At 42.4% G+C, this 20,492-nt stretch overlaps 1 protein-coding gene and 1 long non-coding RNA gene across 3 annotated transcripts in view; one reads left to right on the forward strand and one right to left on the reverse strand.

Moving 5' to 3' along the window:
- LOC117367969 overlaps positions 1 to 4,889 on the forward strand; it is a 35,851-nt gene extending 30,962 nt beyond the window's left edge. Inside the window, exon 3 of the long non-coding RNA XR_004540888.1 lies at positions 4,131 to 4,889. This is a non-coding gene — a long non-coding RNA (uncharacterized LOC117367969). The remainder of the gene's footprint in view (positions 1 to 4,130) is intronic.
- The window catches only part of RALGDS (ral guanine nucleotide dissociation stimulator), a 162,552-nt gene that overhangs the window by 95,412 nt on the left and 46,648 nt on the right, over positions 1 to 20,492 (reverse strand). The window lies entirely within an intron of this gene.

Below are 20,492 nucleotides of genomic sequence, written 5' to 3' on the forward strand. Positions count from 1 at the left end.
TCTAGTGGTAGAATTGCGGCCTCTGCACCCCAAGGTAGTGAGATTGATTCCCAGGGCTGTTTCTTGTGATCCTGGGCAAGTCACTTAATCCTCCATTGCCCCAGGTACAAAATAAGTACCTGTATATATGTAAACCACTTTGAGTGTGGTTGTGTAATTACAAAAAGGTGGTATAAAAGTCCCAATCCCTTTCCCTATCCCCTTCTTGCAGACAGGTACATATGTGTCTATCCTAAACTCCTGTTACCCTGACCTCAGACTTACTGATGGATGTGTGTGCTCCCTCAAAGAGAGATGAAGTATTAAGGGAAAAACACTCCATCTAATGCCACTCAAAGATTCCCATTGGGTGGCACTGCCTGACTTTACACTAAGGAAGAATGCTTGTAATGAGGGCTCCTGCTGTATTATGTGGATGAAACACCCATAAACTATTTAGGCTGGTTTAATTTCTTCACTAAAAATAGCATAGTCTCATCTCTGCTGCTCTACTGCCACAAACTTTCCCTCTGTGCCATGAGATTGTGCAAGTTCACACTACATTGTAGCACAGAACCTCATGTCCTTCATAAAAAAAATTAAAAAAAAGCACAAACAAAACCAAAGAAAAACTGCAGACAAGCGTACAAGATGCAGGCTATGTTTATTGTATTAATTATTAATTGCAGTTAATATTACCACCTTTTTACAAACCAAGGGACCCAACACGGTCCGTGTTTCGGTTAACACGCCTTCATCAGGGGTCCCTAGTTGACAAGGTATCAAATTAAACCACAAACAAAAATAAACATGAGCCTGTATAAATCAAAGGTAATCGCTGACCAGAGGTCTCTGTATGAACTTGCTACAAAGCAAAACCCAAACAAAGTGCCGGGTTTTGAAAAGCCATCCGGACATTCGGACATGTCCGGGGAAATCCAGACATCTGGTAACCCTAGGCATTGGGCTTCATTCCTCCATTCTGGATTTTCTTCGTCTCTTACCTCATATGGGACACAGATTGTACAAGTCTTTCTGGCATCTGGCTCAGGTCTGGCATCTGCTCGCCCAAGGTAACACCATCTTCTTTATATTTAAGCATCCCTTGTGTCTATCCCATGCATTTTTTTTTTTTTTTAAATATTTTATTAAATTTTTAGGTATTCATTCAACATCATAACAGCAGAACCAGAAAGGTCTTACATGTTGATCCTTCATGAAGACCTAAATGATCCAAACCCTGCACCAAAGACCCCCCCCCCCCCCGTGTCAAAAGTTTAATAGCGAACTTCTAGCTCTATGGGACAGTCCCTTCCAAACAGGAGTCCAAATTCTGCGAAACTTCCTCCAGGGACCAGGACCACCCTGTCGAATATCCATATATTCAAATTTAACAAAGTAAACACTTCATTTCTCCACATGGTAACAGTGGGCGCCTCAGCTTGACGCCACAACAATAGAATACATTTCCGGGCCAGTAAAGAGGCTTTCTGCAGTAACAAATTTCCCCCTTTTGACAAACCCAGGGTGACAACCAGAGAAAAAAGCAGAACATCCACCCTCAATGGAATCCGCTCACCCAATACAGTTTGTAAATATAGCACAACAAAAGACCAGAATGTCTGGATACGGTCACAAGACCAAAACATGTGAAGTAAACCAGCAGGGGTGGACTGGCACTTAGGACACCGGGCATGAGAGGCATACCCAGAAATGTATGCCCGGTAAGGAGACACATGTAGCCGCAGAAGAAATTTAAAGTGCTGCTCCTGCAGCACTATAGAACGGGTCAGCTGAGGAAGATGTTTCATAAGAAGACGAATACCATCCCCTGTAACCTGTTCAGAAGGGGAAAGATCCTGTTTTCACACAGCAGCCACAACCTCATAGTACCAAGGGGGTATTAAAGCTACCCAAACTGACTTGATGGAAGGATAAACTGATCCAGGTCAATCTGGACAAAGTCAAGGTCTCACACACCAGGTCCGCCTTGTCTTCATTCAAAGTAGCAGCATCCAAAGATAAAAGATACCCATGCATTTTTTAATTCGTTCACAGTTTTGAACTCTACCACCTCTCTCGGAAGGGTGTTCCAAGTATCTCTGTGAAAAAGTACTTCCTGACATTACTCCTGAGTCTACCTCTCTGCAACCTCCATTCACGTCCTCCAGTCCTACCACTTCTATATCTCTGAAAAGGGTTTGTTTGAATATTAATACCTTTCAAGTACTTAAAGGTCTGTATCATATCACTTCTCTCTTTTTTCCAGTGTATACAAATTCAAGTTCTCCAGTCTCTTCTCATACATCTTATGGTATAAACTCTGCACCATTTTCGTCACCTTCTTCTGAACTGCCTCAAGTCTTTTTACATCCTCGTAGAGATAGAGCCTCCAAAATTGGACACAGTACTCCAAGTGGTGCCTCGCTAACAACTTGTAGAAGGATTCCAACACCTCCTTTCTTCTGCTTGTTATGCCTCTCTCTATGCAGCCTAGCATTCTTCAGGTAACAGCCATCGCCTTGTCACATTGTTTTGCCACCTTGAAATCGGTCCTCAGGACACACAGACACCATCACTCTAAGGTTTTCCCTCTTGATCTGTGCATGCCAGTCTCTCACCCCCTAGCTCTATTGGATTTCTGCACCCCCAAGTGCATCACTTGGCACTTTTTTGCATGAAATCTTAGCTGCCAAACAGACCATCCTTCTAATTTTTGTAAATCCCTTCTCGTATTGTCCACAACACACCCAATGGGGTGTCCACTCTTGGTGTCATCTGCAAATAGGCAAACTTTTCCTACCAACCCTTCACAAATATGTTAAATATGTAAACATACAAGTCAACTAGATCAGAGAAGCTATGGATTCCTGATTAAGGAACACGGCCTGTGTTAGTTAAGCCCTTGCTTTTTTGAGATTCATGTGTTTTCATTTTAATAAAGAAAATTTCTGCAAACCAGGTTCCTCTTTCGTTATTTGTTTGGTCATCTCCAGCGTGTTGTATTTCATGGATGTGGACTTGTGGGGATCCCCTTTGCTTCTTCCTCTTTGCGAACAAGTGATTTAAAATTTGTTCGCCCTCCACTGATGGAGTTTTTGGCTGTCAGATTCTATTACCATAGAAAATTGAAGGCGGATAAAGACCATATGGCCTATCTAGTCTGCCTATCCATTCCATCTACAATCTGTTCCTATCCCTTAAAATTGAACTAGAAACCCCAAAAAGCCGGACTCTGCCTACAGTACACCAACCAAAGAAACAGAAGGGGTTGCGGAAGAATACTACTTGATATATAATAATAATAATAACAGTTTATATACCGCAATACCGTTAAGTTCTATGCGGTTTACAGAATATTAGTGGAATACAAGTTGAGTTGACGTACAAGTTGAGTTAACTTAAGGGATGTGGGAACAATGGGGAGAAAGGGCAAGAGAGGGGAAGGAGGGAAGTGGGTCAGCTGTCTAGGTATTTCAGGAATAGGTGAGTTTTGAGGCGTTTCCTGAATACCTCATAAGTGGTGGGCAATAGGAGTTGTTCTAGGTCTTTACCCCATAGAGCAGCCTGATGTGAGAGAAGATGCTCATGGTGCTTTTTTAGTTTGCATCCTCTAACCGGGGGAGAAACGAAGTGCGAGTGGGAGCTTCTCTTGTGTTTGTATACCTTTCTGTGGTTACAATCAAAGCAGTTTACATATTATATACATGTAATAGCCTGCGTTCATCGACTGCTCATCAACTGGCTTTGCCTGCTGTTCATTTGGTGTTTTTGGCATCTTCGCAAAAGTCTGCCTTTTTGCAGCAGTTCTTCTCCTGTGAAATTCTCTTCCAGTTATGATTCATTCTGAGTTACCTTATGTAAAATTTAGATCAATGGATAGGACACATTTTTTTGGATTAGAATTTTTATGAGACGTTTGGTAAATTGCTATCCTGTTTTTTGAAAACTATTTAAATAAGATTTAAACAAAATTATTTATACTGGTCAACAAACATTTTGCTACTGGAGTTCTGTCACCGGTACACAATATTGCATTTTAAGCCAGCTCATTGATCACATATACCAGTAATTTGAAAGTTTATACTAAAAAGTGATTGTGCTGCTTTTTCTACCTGTGAATTTTTATATTTTGTTTGTTTTTGTCTAAGTTGAGTCACTCCTTCTGGATCTGCAACTGGGGTACACCAAATACATGTGCTTATTGTGTCTCTGGAACAGTCGTGATGATTCTAACCACTACAGGCAGAAACATTGGCCAAACCGAGATGAATCCGTACCTGGCAGATACAATGTGAAGCACCTGCCGTTAGTACATCATGAGAAAATCTATCTTCCAGCACTTCACATAAAACTGGGTCTGCCGAAAAATTTTGTCAAGGGGAAGGACAGAAATGGTGATGCGTTTTAGCACTTAAGAAGTACGCTTGGTTTTGAGAAAAGTGAAGCCAAAATCAAAGAAGGTGTTTTTGTTGGACCCGAAATCTGTGAAGTGATCCTTGACGATGCGTTCAAACAGAAGCTGAACCCAGCTGAATCAGAAGTATGGAAAGCATTCATGCTGGCTGTTCAGAATTTTATGGGCAATCACAGATCAGAGAATTATGCTGAGCTTGTGGAGAACATGCTGACAGCATATTAGCTAATGGGTGCCAGAATGTCACTTAAAATGCACTTCTTACATTCTCACCTCAATTTCTTCCTACCCAATCCTGGTGATGTCAGCGATGAGCATGGGGAAAGATTTCATCAAGATATCAAGGTGATGGAAAGCAGTTATCAGGGAAAGTTCACTCCCAGTATGATGGGAGACTATTGTTGGTTCTTGCAAAGAGAGACAAATGTACAGTACAAACGTAAAAGCAAGTGTCTCAAACATTTCTGAATATGCTGACATTGCTTTTGTGTGAGTTGAGAGGTGTTAAATATATGCTGTAACATGGCTCATTGTCTTCGTGTTTGTTTTCAGAGTAAACTCCTTAACACAGTTCATGCGCACAATATTGTGCCGATATGGCAAACTGTCTAAAAAATCAGTAACGTGTATCGCAGAAACCCAACGTGCTAGCTGAATTTCAATTACAGATCATTAAATTAACTATGAGCACTTCTTAAGTTTTCAATAGCAAAGAAAAACTTTTTTTTTTTGTTAACCAGTGTTATAATTTACAAATGTACAAAAGCAACTGAATGTACAAGTTTGTGTTTAATCAGTGCTAAGTGTTACATAGAAGGGCATCAGCAGACGGACTGGCGTGGGGGAGTGGGTCTGAAGGGTATGCTTTCATTACCACCTATCTTCATCTTGGCTATACAGTATTAGGGAAGTAGGGTAGAGATTGGAAAATAAAGGAGGGAGGGAGGAGGGAGACATTGCTTGCGATTGGGAGCATTTGTTCCTCATTATCCCATGCACCCTTGGAAGGAATACACTTTGTACTGTGTGTTTAACAGATAAGGATTTTCACTGGCAGTCACACTGGTAAAGACAAGCTACAGGTTAGAAAGGTTGTTACCCAGGTTAGGGTTACCAGTCATCTAGATTTTCCTGGACATGTCCTCTTTTTAGAGGACTGTCTGGGTGTCTGGAGATCTTTCTAACTTGTAAAGAGTTTATCCAGGTTTTCGATTTGGGGCTGTGTCTGGGAGGTCCTCTGAGTATGCGTGGATGTGCTCAGAGGCCCTCCCAGACACAGCCGCAAGCTTAAGAGGAGGCTTGTGTGGGGGCGGAGTTGGGGGCGGAACGGAGCGCTGGGGGTGGGGGGCCAAATGTCCAGGTTTTTACTTCGCAAAATCTGGTAACCCTAACTCAGGTCACCCAAATAGCTGCATATGCAGTGTTGTCTCCTATGCCCTGCAAAGCAGTGAGAAAGTTTCAGGGATGGAGGAACAGGGAAATAGCCTTGTGGTTAAAACTATAGCCTGAGGACAAGGACAGTCGGGATTCAAATCCCACCACTTGCGGACTTGGGCAAATTACTTAATCCTCCATTGTCTCGGGTACAAATTTATGCTGGGTTTTACTAAGCAGCAAATGAGCATTTTACCATGGGATAGTGAGGTCAATGCCCAGACACTTATAGGAATTCAATGAACGCCGGAACATTTACCTCACCAGAATGTGGTAAAATGCTCTTACGCTGCTTAGTAAAAAGAGCCTTAGATTGTAAGCCCTTTGGGGAGGAGAATTACCTGAATTTAACTGTTCTTAGCTAAACTCAAATAAGTAAAAATGTTTCACAAAGTCTGCATAAACAGCTCCCCCCCAAACAAAACCCCCGAAATGGACTCAGTTCCCTCTTATCAATCACATTGAGCTATACCACTGCTTGATCAGGTGCTGCTATGAAAACAGTGGTTCAGGCTATGACAGCACAAGGATCAACAGCTATCCAGATGAGAAGACAGAGCAAGGGTATAGAAAATATATGCGACCAAGATTCATAGCAGATATCTGGGAAGAACTTAGCTGATCCCTCAGATATTCAACTTGCATATAATGGCAGAGGTTGATGAAAGAGCAGCTAGCTTAGCTGGTTTTAAGAAAGGTTTGGACAATTTCCTGGAGAAAAAGTCCATAGTTTTATTATTGAGAAAGACATGGGGGAAGCCACTGCTTGCCCTGGATCAGTAGCACGGAATGTTGCTACTCCTTAGGTTTTGGCCAGGTACTAGTGACCTGGGTTGGCCACCGTGAGAATGGGCTGCTGGGTCTGACCCAGTAAGGCTGTTCTTATGATAGCAGAGAAGAGACCCAACATTCAGCAAAAGGTATTACTATCTGTGGCAGGGTGACATTAGTCAACTGAACTTTCAAGGATTAAGAGCTTGATTTATCAGGGCCTTTTTTCCCCTCTTCTGTGTTCATGGTACAGAAGCTTAGTAAATCAGGCCCTGAGAGTTACAAAGCACTTCTTCCGGTCCACTGTAGCTGGATTTGGCTACAGAATGCAGATCTTTGTGAAGGCAAGACCATCACCCTCAAGGTCAAAACTAAGATTCAGGATAAAGATGTCAGACAATACCAGCCTGGGGCTGCATTACTACACAATGGCACAGAACCAGAGTAGTCATCACATAGCATACACACTTGTTTTCAGGAAAGCACGTCATCTGAAGTGTTGCCAGTCATGAGAAGAGGACCCGTGTACCCTCAGGGCATCTGTGTTGGATTGGTGCTTCTTCTGCCACACAGTCTTGAGCTCAGTGAATGAAAGGCTGCTTTGTTGCTCTCCAGTGACCTGCACCGATATTCTATTCTTTTCTTTTTCATACAATTAAAAAGAGGTGGTTGTTTTGTGATTCCACTAGGATTCAACAAGATTTTTTTTTTTTCACTTCCGTTCCTTTTCAGATAACAAGGGGGCTGGGCTGAGGAGGGCTCAGTGGCAGCGTTGCATGATGCGGTGTGGAGATCTGAATTTGATGACTTGCTTTTTGGCTTGGACTAAGAGCTTGTAGGGCTGGATCGAGGGTTAACACCCTGCCACTCAACCCCACTGGTCTGTTTTCTTTCTTTTCCAGCAACTGGTTCACTCACCGGTCATATCATGACTAGATTACTGTAGCTCCATTCTCTTAGATGTTCCCCAATTACAAGTTTACTAATTAAGGCCCAGATTCACTAAAGATAGCGATTCAATCGCTGTTGGCCGATTCTCTGGCCGATTTTGAAACAGCGATTGATTCACTATCTTTTTTGCATGCAAATGATTTGCAGAGGAACCCGAGCCACTCAGAGCCTTAGGCCCCTCCCTGTGCATCACATGATGGGGCAGGGCCTAAGGCCCACATTGCAGTGCAGGAGGACGGAGGAGCAGGAGGGACTGTGCCCCCTCCAGCTCCCAACTTTAAAGGTACAGGGAGGGGAGGGGGTGTCCACTGGCACGAGAAAGTAGGCATCCCTCCTGACATTTGTTTGAGGGGGGAGGAACGGGGCGGATGGCAGGAGGGAGTGGGCATCCCTCCTGCCATATTTTTAAGCGTGGATTGGGTGTTCGGCGGGCCGGTGTGTTTGGCCGGCCATGGGCGGGAGAGGAGGGGGGGGCCGATGGTACCGATGGCAAGAGGAACCGGGCATCCTGCCTGCTATTTGTGGGTCGCTTGGGGGGGGGGCGGTTTTTTGACAGGTCTCCGTCTGTCTTTTATTCTTTTTTTTAATGGGGCAGATATTTTGCATGTGTAACACATACAAAATATCTGTGCCATGGAAAAAAAATGAATTAAAAAAAAAAAAAGACAGCAGCAGTTGGGTTTTAGGATAGTAAAACCTGATTCAAAATAGCTATGCAAATATTAGTGAATCAATCGCTTGGCTATTTTGCATGGAGTTTTACTAATTTGCATGGGTTGGATCAGATCGGACAACACGCGATAGGCCATTTAGTGAATCGGGAGGGTAGCAGCGATTGTTGCTAAACCTGTGGAAACAGGTTTAGCGATGATCGCTGACTTTAGTGTATCTAACCCTAAGATTGGTTCAAAATACTGTAGTGAAACTGATTCATAGTATATCGAGATTTGACAGTGTTACCCTCTTTTTAGCAATGACACCGGGTTCCTATTTCTTACCCGATTGACTATAAGGATCTTGTTCTCGCTTCTCAAATTCTCCGTTTGGGTATACCACAATTCCTTCACAGATCCTTTTATCCCTTTCTGTCCATCTAGGACGTTTTCGCTCATTTCAGCCAAACTTAACTTGTTGCACCATCCTACCTTCATGTCCATTCCCCTTCAGAATGCACTTCATGTTTTGGTGTTGTAGCGCCCTCATTTTGGAACTATATCTCCTTTGACTTGCAACTTGAGACTTAACTTATAAAGTTTAAGACCGATATTTCTCCAGAGCTTTCCCCTCTGCCAATTGTCTGCAAGATAATATAACATTTTGTGATCTCCAGTAATGGAGTATTCGCCTACTTTGTTCACAACGGACCCTCCTTAAGTGGCTTAGAGTAATATTTATATTTATAGAGTAATATCACCAGGGGAGTGTATGGCACAGTGGTTAGAGCTACAGCCTCAGCACTCTACTACTCCTCATATCCCATTCTACTCTCCTTGTGACCCTGGGCAAGTCACTTAATCCCCCCCATTGCCCCAGGCACATCAGATAGATTGTGAGCCTACCAGGACAATCAGGGATAAATGCTTGAGTACCTGAATAAATTCATGTAAACTGTTTTGAGATCCCCTGGGAGAACAGCATAGAAAATTAAATAAATAGATAGTGTGAAAAGTTTCAGCCTCTGATAACCAGAGCTGGTATTGTGACATCATAATGCCTCATTTCACCAATGCCTAAGAGCCAACCAAATCAGTGATGTCACAATGGCTTCACTGTCCTATACTTGGCTCACTTTTATTACATTTTGATTTATTTGAGTTAAAGCTACAGCCTCAGCATATTGAAGTTGTGAGTTCAAACCCGCACTGCTCCTTGTGACCTTGGGCAAGTCACTTAATCCCCCCACTGCCCCAGGCACATTAGATAGATTGTGAGACTGGCAGGACAGACAGGGAAAAATGCTTGAGTACCTGAATGTAAACCACTTAGGCTATAAGTGGCATATAAATACTAAAAATAAATAAATAATTTTATTTATCTGTCCTTTGCTTTCACTGGCCTATACTGTATACTTTACAAGTAATTGAATTGTAACCTAGGACTCTTCCTGTTGCCTTCCTCCCCAATTTTTATTTCAGTTATTGCCCTTTTGTAAACCGCCTAGATATTTCTTGATTTGTAGTATATTAAATAAAAGTGAAATGTGAACCCTTTGGAATACAGGGCGGGAGGATTAAAGCATGATTATAAATGTAAAATAAAGACCCTAGGGATAATAATTATAAAGAGAAGAAGAAAGAAAGAGATGATTAAAAAAAGAAGAATGAGAGTGAAACTTGGAAAGAGCAAAATGGATGAGGTGGTGCCATGTGGATGGGTTAATGCTAAGCTCGTATATATAAGACTGTTTGTCATGCTAAGCTGCCAGCCTGTTTTGTCATACAGTGCTCGTCATGCTATGTCATGTTATGTTTTACCATGCTTTGCCGTGCATGTAAACTTGTAACCTGTTCTAAGCTCCCCTGGGAGGACGGGATATAAAACCAAATGGCACTGTATGTTATTGTTTACCCTGTTGCTACCTAACACAGATACTGTCAGTGTCAGAACATTCGTTTCCTTGTCACACCTCAGAAACTGTCACATGACAGCAAACGGAGGAAGGACCCAAAATCTTCCTGGCACGTCGACAAACTCAAAGCGTCAAAGAGCAGAAAGACAGATTATGCACCACTGCACAGATATCACATGAGTGGGTGTGTATTATACACACTCCGCATACTCACTGAAGTGCTCAATATTTTACATGAAGACAGCTGACAGGGACCCTACAGTCCATCAAATCTGCCCAATTTCATTTCTTGTGCAATTCTACAGACCGCAGTTGATCTTTGGTTCACACCCCCCCCCCCCCCCCCAACTTCTTTGCTGCTAAGGATTCTCTGTGCCTATCCCAGGCTTTCTGGAATTCTGTTACTTCGCCCCCCTCCCCCAGTACCTTCCTGGAAGGCCACTTCATATACCCACAACCCTCTTTGTGAAGAAGTAATTTATCTAAAACAGCGGTTTAGGGTTACCATGTGACTTCAGAAAAAGAGGACAGATTGAGACATCCGGGTTTCACTTCCATTGCTTTCAATGGAAGTAAAACCTGGATATCTCAATCTGTCCTCCTTATTATTATTATTATTATTTTTCTTGAGCCATATGGTAACCCCACAGGGGTTCTCAACTCAGTCCTCAGGACACACACAGACAGATTTTTAGGATATCTACAATGAATATGCATGAGACAAATTAGCACGCAGCACCTCCCCTGTAAGTAAATCAATCTCATACTTACTCTTTGTGTAAAGTTACCAGATTTTCCATCTGGAAAATCCGGACCCCTAGACCTACCCCCCAGGCCCACCCAGTCCCACTCATCCCTGCCCCGTCATACCCCAATTCTGCCCCGCCACGTCCCCTGCTGCCTTCTCTCGGACAGGACATCCGCGCATGCGCGTGATGTCATGTCATATCCGCACATGTGCTGATGCCCTCCTACATGAAGGAAAGCTATTCAAAACCCCGACAAAGGGCCGGGTTTTGAAAAGCCATCCAGACCCCTGGACATGTCCAGGGAAATCCGGACCCTATCATTGTGGATATCCCGACAGCCTAACTGGCTTGATGCGACCTAAGGACTGGGTTGATTCTCTTGACCCAGAAATTCCTTTGAGGCATTCAAATGTCTATAATATTTATCTTGCCTCTCCTCTCCTCTAGGCTACACATACAGTAGGTCATTAAGCATCCTTTCATAAGACCTTTGGTTCATACTTTGCACTATTTGGATTAGGTATAGTACAGCAGGTAAGGTCTCCATCATCTGTCCATCATCTGTAAAAGGTACTGTCATCTCTTTTTTCCACACACACCCCTTACTGGTTATACCTCTCCCTATAGAATAAGAATGGGTGATTTTAACTATCCTGATATTGACTTGTTAAATGTAACATCAGGGCATGCTAAGGAGATAAAAATCCTCATTGCATGCAGAGACTTGAAGTTCTGATTTTTCCCCATTGAATTCCCTAAGAAAAGCAGGACTACAAGTCCCAGTATGCACTGGGGTAAACCCAGGACTGGATCAGTCCTATTCTGTGAATCTGGATCCAGTTGGCAGCCTTAATTTTAGGGCACAGAATGGAGATGTGAAGGCTTGGCTGCTTATAAATTTATTGGGCTTTAAGTTGGAGGGTTGGTTTTTTTTATTTGACATTCCTTATTCCAGTAGAATTGCCAGTTTTATCTCCTCTCTCTAGTGCAGCCCGTTTTCCATGTTACCCCTTCATAAAGCTCATCTAATGGATTCTTCAGAAAGAGGAAGAGGCTGAGGTCATTGGCTACACTGAATCTAATACATATTTGGATCCTGCTGCTATCAGCAAATATCTCGAACAGATAGGAGAAACAGAAACTTCAGAGCTTAAGCTAAAAGGAGAATTTCCAACAGCAGCATTTCAGGAAGAACCCATACTTTCTTCAGACTTTAACTGCCCACTACAAAGCATGACATTCAGAAGCATCTCTTCCACTCAATGGCTCCCCCAAACCTTCATTCCAGCCAACTGAGCCAGTTTCATTAGCTGCATAATTTAGCAGGCAAATTGAAATTCTTTAATATTCTTAACTAAATTTATTATTTGTAATTACTCCAAGATTTGCTAAGGTCCATTCCCATGATGATCTTAGCGAGATGGGCCTGTGGTCCTCTTTTTCTGTGATAAAAAGGACCATCCTTCATGCTCTACCTGGCAGGAGGCACCAAGTTCATTACTCAGGACCTGGCAAGAGTGAGTCAAGCAGGAAACGTATGTCAGGGCAATCTTTCCTTTGGCACAGAATTTAGGCATCATTAATCACCTCCACCAGCTGGCAGGAAAGCAGCAGCAGACGAGCAGAATGCAGAGAGATCAGATCCTCTTTCTGGAATCACCATTGAAGATTGTCAAGGCAAATGGAACCAAAGATAAGTTAATGCTAAATAATTCCATGATGACCAGTCCTAAGAAAAGCATAAATCTCAGTATAGCATGGATTGACTTTAAAAAAAAAAAATTATTTTCTAGCTGGATAATAAAGTGCCTTGCAAAGCAGAAAATAAACCCTGAACAGATTGAGTACATCAAGTTCACCATTAGAGGTAGCAAACCACATTCCATCTGAAGCTGAACAATTTGTGATCCTTAACATCAAAAGCCAGTAAGGGATATTTCACAGAAGCTCCCAGTCACAGTTCTTGTATTGTATGGCACTTATATTGAATACTCATTTAATTCCTTAGGTTTTGGATTTAATTTTAATCCTAAAGAGGGTAACAATCCATAGGCGACATCACAGAATGTCGAGTACTGAAAGGTTTCTTGGATAACATTGGAATAACTTTTGGTCTGGATAAATGTGCTAAAGCAACCTTTCTTAGAGGAAAATTGAGCAAAACTTTAACAAAACATCTCTCTGAGTGATGACTGTGACATAAAGGAACTTGAATAATAATGTGTATATAAATACCTAGAGCAGAGGAAGGAGCCACAATTCAGCACAAATCACTGAGAGAAAAAAAAAAATCAGAAAAGAATGTTACAGGAGATTAAAATCAATATTGAAAAGTACATTAACATCACAGAATAAGAGTTAAACCATTAATCAACTGGCAATTCCCATACTCTTATGTAGCTCTGGAACTGAAGATTGGTCTCTTAATCATCTTGAAAAGCTGGATGTGAAAACAAGAAAACTCTTCTATGGCTAAATGGTAATTTTATAAGTGTATTCTGAGACTTTACAGTTCTGAAGTGAAGGAAGAATCAGCCTCAAAGACAGACGTATAGTTAGCTACTATCATAACCTATTTAAGAACATAAGAATAGCCTTACTGGGTCAGATCAATGGTCCATCAAGTCCAGTAGCTTGTTCTCATGGTTGCCAAGCCAGGTCATTAGTACCTGGCCAAAACCAAAGGAGTAGCAATATTCCAAGCTACCGTTACAGGGCAAGCAGTGGCTTCCCCCATGTCTTTCTCAATAACAGACTATGGAAGTTTCCTCCAAGAACTTGTCCAAACCTTCCTTAAAACCAGATGCGCTATCTGCTCTTACCACATCCTCTGGCAATGCATTCCAGACCTTAACTATTCTCTGAGTGAAAAAAAATTCCTCCTATTTGTAATTTTTGATGGAGTGAAAATTTGATCCACTGGTACCCATTCTACTCCACTCAGGATTTTGTAGACTTCAATCATATCTCCCCCTTAGCCGTCTCTTTTCCAAGCTGAAGAGCCCTAACTGTTTTAGTCTTTCCTCATATGAGAGGAGTTCCATCCCCTTAACCATCTTGGTCGCTCTTTTTTGAACCTTTTCTAGCACCACTATATCTTTCTTGAGATAAGGAGACCAGAATTGAGCGCAATACTCCAGATGAGGTCGCACCATGGAGTGATACAGGGGTATTATAAACATTCTTAGTCTTGTTAACCATCCCTTTTTAAATAATTCCTAGCATTATTATTAACAGCATCATTAGATCCGTATGTACAAAAAGGTGTTGACATATGACAGTGAATTGCCGGAATCTGTCTCCATTGTTAAATTTGGACAAGCATTCCCAGGCCAGTTAGGAATAAATGTGAATTCATAGTATATATATATAGGGATGGAAGCAACAGAATCTATAATTTATAAACAAAAGAAAGAAAAAACAAAACAACCCTCTTCAAAAGATTAGACCAGCAAACAAAGAAAAAAAGTGACAAATGCATGTTAATAGTAGGAAATACAAAATGTTACTCTAGGAACCATTCATTAATCACAGCCAGACATGTGAAGGTTAAGAATATGTAAACTGAAGCCTACAGATGACTAGGACAGTAGATTACTGATGAGGTGGTTCACAGCAAGCATAAATAAAACTGATATAACAGATATCTGTAGATTCCATAAGAAAGATTGGAAATGATTAGTCATCTCATAGCTAGCTGCCAAGCTCTGATAGCAGAAAGGACTAAAATAATCAATATTGCACCGTAAGTTAGGTAGGTAGCAATAAACACCCTACCACCACCTAACTTAATTGGTTTTAACTGGCTTAATGTCTTAATCAGCACACTAATTGGTTGCACTGATTAAAAACTAATTATTATTTTTAGGTTCATTATGGAATTGTCAATTGGTAGACTCTCCAAGGGGGGTGATATTTGGTAAAGCTGCGGCTTGTGGGGTTCTTGGTCAGGGAAGAAGTATTCTATTTCAAAAGGCATAGATGATTGGTCATAAATGCATTTTGCAATATTGGTTACAGAAAGATTCGCTTAGTTATTGGCATTGGAGGAATCAATTTCATCGTTTAGTTTTATTTGAGGTTTGGGCGGTTCATAAATTTCCTAGAACTCGGTTATTTTTGAAAATTTGGGTCCCTTATATACAAAAATTATCCTCTAGAGCAGTGGTTCTTAACCTGGGTTTGACCGAACCCCAGGGGTTCGGTGAGTCAGTCTCACGGGTTCGGCGGAGGTGAAAACACACCTCCGACTCATATAGCGCTTCGGTCATGTTCAATCATAAAAATGAAGAAAAGGAACAGACTTTGTTGCGAAAATGACATGAGAGTGGCACTTGCCAAGGTAAAGCCGCGCATTTCTGAACTGGTCTCTGAGAGGCGATTTGCAGTAAATTTCATTATTATGTTATTATTATTCAAAATATAGGAGAACATTTTTGTTTTCAAAATTGATATTATTTTTTCCCTCACTGTATACCTATGTTTTGAATTTGTAAAAATCATATTTTATTTTTCCAATAAAGAAGGGTTCGGTGAAACTGGTGGGGTTTAGTACCTCCAACAAGGTTAAGAACCACTGCTCTAGAGCAAGAAGTATTATTCTTAATACTTTACATTGAAGCTTTGGAATCATTCTTTGCATTTTTAGTATTTGGTTATTGATGTCACCTTTCATTCTAGGGTCGGGGTGGTAATAGGGGGATGATAATATATGTGGAATTATTTGAATTGTATTTTGTTTAATTCATTTATTACAATGTTATAATTAAAAATTATGGGGGGAGAGAGGGGAGAGGTGAATAGGGGAAGGGGGGAGGAAATAGGGGAGGGTATTGAGAGATGTAATGGGTAATTTGGAAATATATTTTGAAGAAATGAAAGACATTTGATGGAAATTAATATGATGAATTTTAATGTAATGACTTTTATTGTATCATATTATTGTATATTTACTGGATTTCTTCAATAAAATGTTATAAATTAAAAAATTTTTTTAAAACCCCCAAAACTAATTAAACTGCAATTAAAAAAAAAATAATTGCATCTACGTAGGCACTTTATGACGCCTAACACCACTGTAGGCATGATTAATGCCAGAAGTGGCATTAGGCATCATAAAGCATCTACAACATGGATGCGATTCTCGTGGAAGGTAGGTGCCGTAAATGTAGGTTTTAAAACCCTGGCCTACATTTCTGATGCTTATCTTCCACGTAGCTGTGATTCTGTAAACAGCACCGCTATATGAATGACATGCAATTGCATCCAGTTTTAAGGCAGCCATTGATAACGGCGCCATTTGCAGAATCCGGGCCAAAATGTCCATGCACAAAGGTACAAAAAGATGGCATATCTCATCCACTGATAACTTGTTGACCCATCAAAAAGCACGCCAGACTTTGGCGCGCTGACAATCCCGCTGCTTTGCATGAAGGACAATCCCGCTGCTTCCAAGCCTTTCCGTTAGCACTGTGAAGGGGGTGTGGGGTGTGAACTCCCCCACTACATTTACAAGTCCTCACGCTCCCATTGGGGTGGGGGGGAACCCCCCACTACACTGAAAACTCCCAAACAGCAAAAACAGAAAACGGGAATTTCAATGTACTTTGGGATTTTCCCCCAAACCTCCCCAACGGGAGCACAAGGACTTCCCCACACCCTCCCTCACACCGCTAATGGAAAGGCTTAAAAGTGGCTGAAGCGGCGGCGTGCATATGTCCGGCGCAAGATTGTCGGCGATAACTTTGTAAACAACATAACACTGCTGTACTGGAAAAGAACTGGGGTTCAAGACTCAAAGAGAATTATGGAGAACAAACAAGTAATGATCACTTGGAATATTCCCAGGCTAGATGCAAGAAAACTGGACATAATGGTGGAGGAGAAATACATAAGAAATTAAGAATGACAAATTTGATCACACTAAGAATTCCTGTTTTAATGTAATGGCCCCAGTGCTTCTGGAATCATAAACCCCTGGATATTCACCTTAAAAAAATCACTTATGCAATTGAAAAAGGCCCCATGCATTTGTAACTATGACCTAACTGTATTAATAATTGTACTGATCTTTACATTATTATTTGTATACCACATAACCTTATTTAGTTCTATGCAGTTCACATCTTAAGAACCTGAGACAATCTCAGGAATTACAACAAAACAACAGATTGTTAAATCCTGATCTTACATTACAAAAATTTATCGAATAGATAAGTTTTCAAGAGTTTTCTGAAATGTTTATACGACATAGCATTGGCTGTCAACCAAGTTCCTTGTCTCTAACTGCTGCCTGAAACGAGAATAACCTATCAAAGTATTTCTTATATTGACATTTCTTAACAGAAGGGAAAGTGAAGTATGTTAAGAGGTGTTGAGACCGTTTAGATACAGCCAGTTCAAAATGTTCCTTCATATTATTTGCAGTAAGGCCAAACAACGCTTTATAACATAATGATCCAAATTTGAAAACAACTCTGGCTTCAATCGGAAGCCAGTGGAGTTTCCGATAAAAAGGATTAACACGATCCAATTTTTTTTCAGATTGAAAATTAACCTAACAGCTGTATTCTGAATCAATTGCAATCTGCACATATTGCTCTTAAGACCAGCATAATAAACTATGTTACAGTAGGCAAGGGAACTGAGAATCAGGGACTGCACCAATAATCTGAAAGCAGAGTGGTCAAAATAGGAACGTATTGAACGTAACTTCCAAAGTGTATAAAAGCATTTCCAAACTAATTGATTAGTGTGTTTTTTCATTGATAGATCTTGATCTAATGTAATTCCTAAGATCTTAGTCGTCGAACTTAACGGATAGGAAATTCCATCTTAACAGTACGCTTTGATCAGATGTCTTTTAGCAAGGAGTTGCATAGAAAAGTGTTGTCTTATCTTTATTGAGTTATAATTTAAATTCATGCATGTAATGTAATGTACTGATATTGAATGTCTGTGTCAAACTGTCCATTGTAACTTTCTGAGTAACTGACCCAACCTCTTGTAATATAATCCGATCTTGAACCGACTAGGTAAAGGCAGAATACAAAACATAACATTTTGGACAAACATTTTTGGGTTCACCATCTTCAGCTTCTTCAGGCCTATGGTAGTAGTGTTGGGTTTTTTTTTTTTTGTGTGTGTGTGTTTTGAATGTTTATGTATATTTCTACCCCCTTTCCTATTTAGATACTAATTTATAAACTATTAATTTTTAGAAATATTAGATACAGTGGTGCCTCACACAACGGACGCCTCGCACAGCGCACGCTGCGCACAACGAACTTTATGTCTTGATTCATACAACGAACTTCGTTTCACACAACGAAGTCCCTTCCGCGCAGGCACTGCGCTTAACTGCCCTCTCTCCGCCTGGCTCCCTCTTGCCCCCCCGACTCCCCGACACGATCGGGGCAAAAAGGAGCCCAAGCCCTCTTGCCCCGCCGATTCCCCAACTCCCCGACAATATCGGGCCAGGAGGGAGCCCAAGTCCTCCTGGCCACGGCGACCCCCTAACCCCACCCTGCACTACATTACGGGCAGGAGGGATCCCAGGCCCTCCTGCCCTCGACGCAAACCCCCCCATCCCCCAACGACCGCCCCCCCAAGAACCTCCGACCGCCCCCCCAGCCGACCCGCGACCCCCCTGGCCGACCCCCACGACACCCCCAACCCCCTTCCCCGTACCTTTCTGTAGTTGGCCGGACAGACGGGAGCCAAACCCGCCTGTCCGGCAGGCAGCCAACGACGGAATGAGGCCGGATTGGCCCATCCGTCCCAAAGCTCCGCCTACTGGTGGGGTCTAAGGCGCATGGGCCAATCAGAATAGGCCCGGGAGCCTTAGGTCCCTCCTGGGGGCGGGGCCTGAGGCACATGGGCCCAACCCGACCATGTGCCTCAGGCCCTGCCCCCAGGAGGGACCTAAGGCTCCCGGGCCTATTCTGATTGGCCCAGGCGCCTTAGGCCCCACCAGTAGGCGGAGCTTTGGGACGGATGGGCCAATCCGGCCTCATTCCGTCGATGGCTGCCTGACGGACAGGCGGGTTTGGCTCCCGTCTGTCCGGCCAACTACAGAAAGGTACGGGGAAGGGGGTTGGGGGTGTCGTGGGGGTTGGCCAGGGGGGTCGCGGGTCGGCTGGGGGGGCGGTCGGAGGTTCTTGTGGGGGGGTGGTCGTTGGGGGGAGGGGGGGTTTGCGTCGAGGGCAGGAGGGCCTGGGATCCCTCCTGCCCGTAATGTAGTGCAGGGTGGGGTTAGGGGGTCGCCGTGGCCAGGAGGACTTGGGCTCCCTCCTGGCCCGATATTGTCGGGGAGTTGGGGAATCGGCGGGGCAAGAGTGCTTGGGCTCCCTTTTGCCCCGATCGTGTCGGGGAGTCGGGGGGGCAAGAGGGCTTGAGCTCCCTTTTGCCCCGATCGTGTCGGGGAGTCGGGGGGGCAAGAGGGCTTGAGCTCCCTCTTGCCCCGATCGTGTCGGGGAGTCGGGGGGGCAAGAGGGCTTGAGCTCCCTCTTGCCCCGATCGTGTCGGGGGTGCCAGGGACCACACGGAGTCACCCACCGTACCACCCGATTCGGGTAAGCGCAGGTATCGGTGGGTGGCTTATTTGCGGGGGGGTGCCTTATTTTACATTTTTTTCTAAAAAGGGGGGGCTGTCTTATTTGATGGCCCTGCCTTATCATCGGGGAAACACGGTAGAAAAAAAAAAAAAAATGAACAGTCCCAGTTTTTGCCGCTGAGACTCTGCCCTCTCTCACTGTAAAATTAGACTCTACTTAGTCTGTCTTTAAATTTAAAAAATGTGTGTTGTTTTAAAAAACAATTATGTTTTTAGATGTATCTAAATAAAAATAATAACCAAAAATTTATCTTTTTTTATGTCATCTTAGCATATTTTATGCTACAGAACGAATTATTTTTTTTAACATGTATTGTTATGGGAAAACGCGTTTCACATAACGAACTTTTCGCATAACAAACTTGCTCCTGGAACGAATTAAGTTCGTTGTGTGAGGCACCACTGTACATGATTATTTATTTATATAATTTGTTTTCACCAAAGAGCTCAGAATGGGTTAAACTTGCATAATATACAATTCACGGGTTATGATTTGTATTGGATTTGCCATAATTTCAGTAGAAGTTTATGATACACATTTTTCTCCTAACTTGACACATACCAGAGGGTCTAATACTAATATACATAATATACAGTTTACAGGTTACAATTTGCCATAGTTATCCTTACAGTGAAAGTTTTCCAGTACAAGTTTTATCCATTCCCCTTGTATTTTACAAAAGGCTATGCCAAACAGAGAGCCTTTAACACAGTACATTTCTGGAGGGTCTTGTTGTGAGGTTTCCTATGATATATCTGTATTATTTTACATTCAGTAAGCACTGCTCTTTCATAACAGTACAGGACAAATTTCCTAACAGGCAGAGTAGGTCTGCCCTGGCACTTAAGTAATACTCCTGATAGACCCATTGTGCGTTTTATAACATGTGGCTGATTCAATTTCACTAGGAGACCTCCCCCCACCCCCAAGCATCTACTGGTAGTTCTATGTGAGACATTAGGAGTAGTCTAATAGAGTAGTGGGAAACTGGGATCAAATCCCAGTGC

Source organism: Geotrypetes seraphini, chromosome 10, assembly GCF_902459505.1.
Source record: "Geotrypetes seraphini chromosome 10, aGeoSer1.1, whole genome shotgun sequence".
NCBI lineage: Eukaryota > Metazoa > Chordata > Amphibia > Gymnophiona > Dermophiidae > Geotrypetes > Geotrypetes seraphini.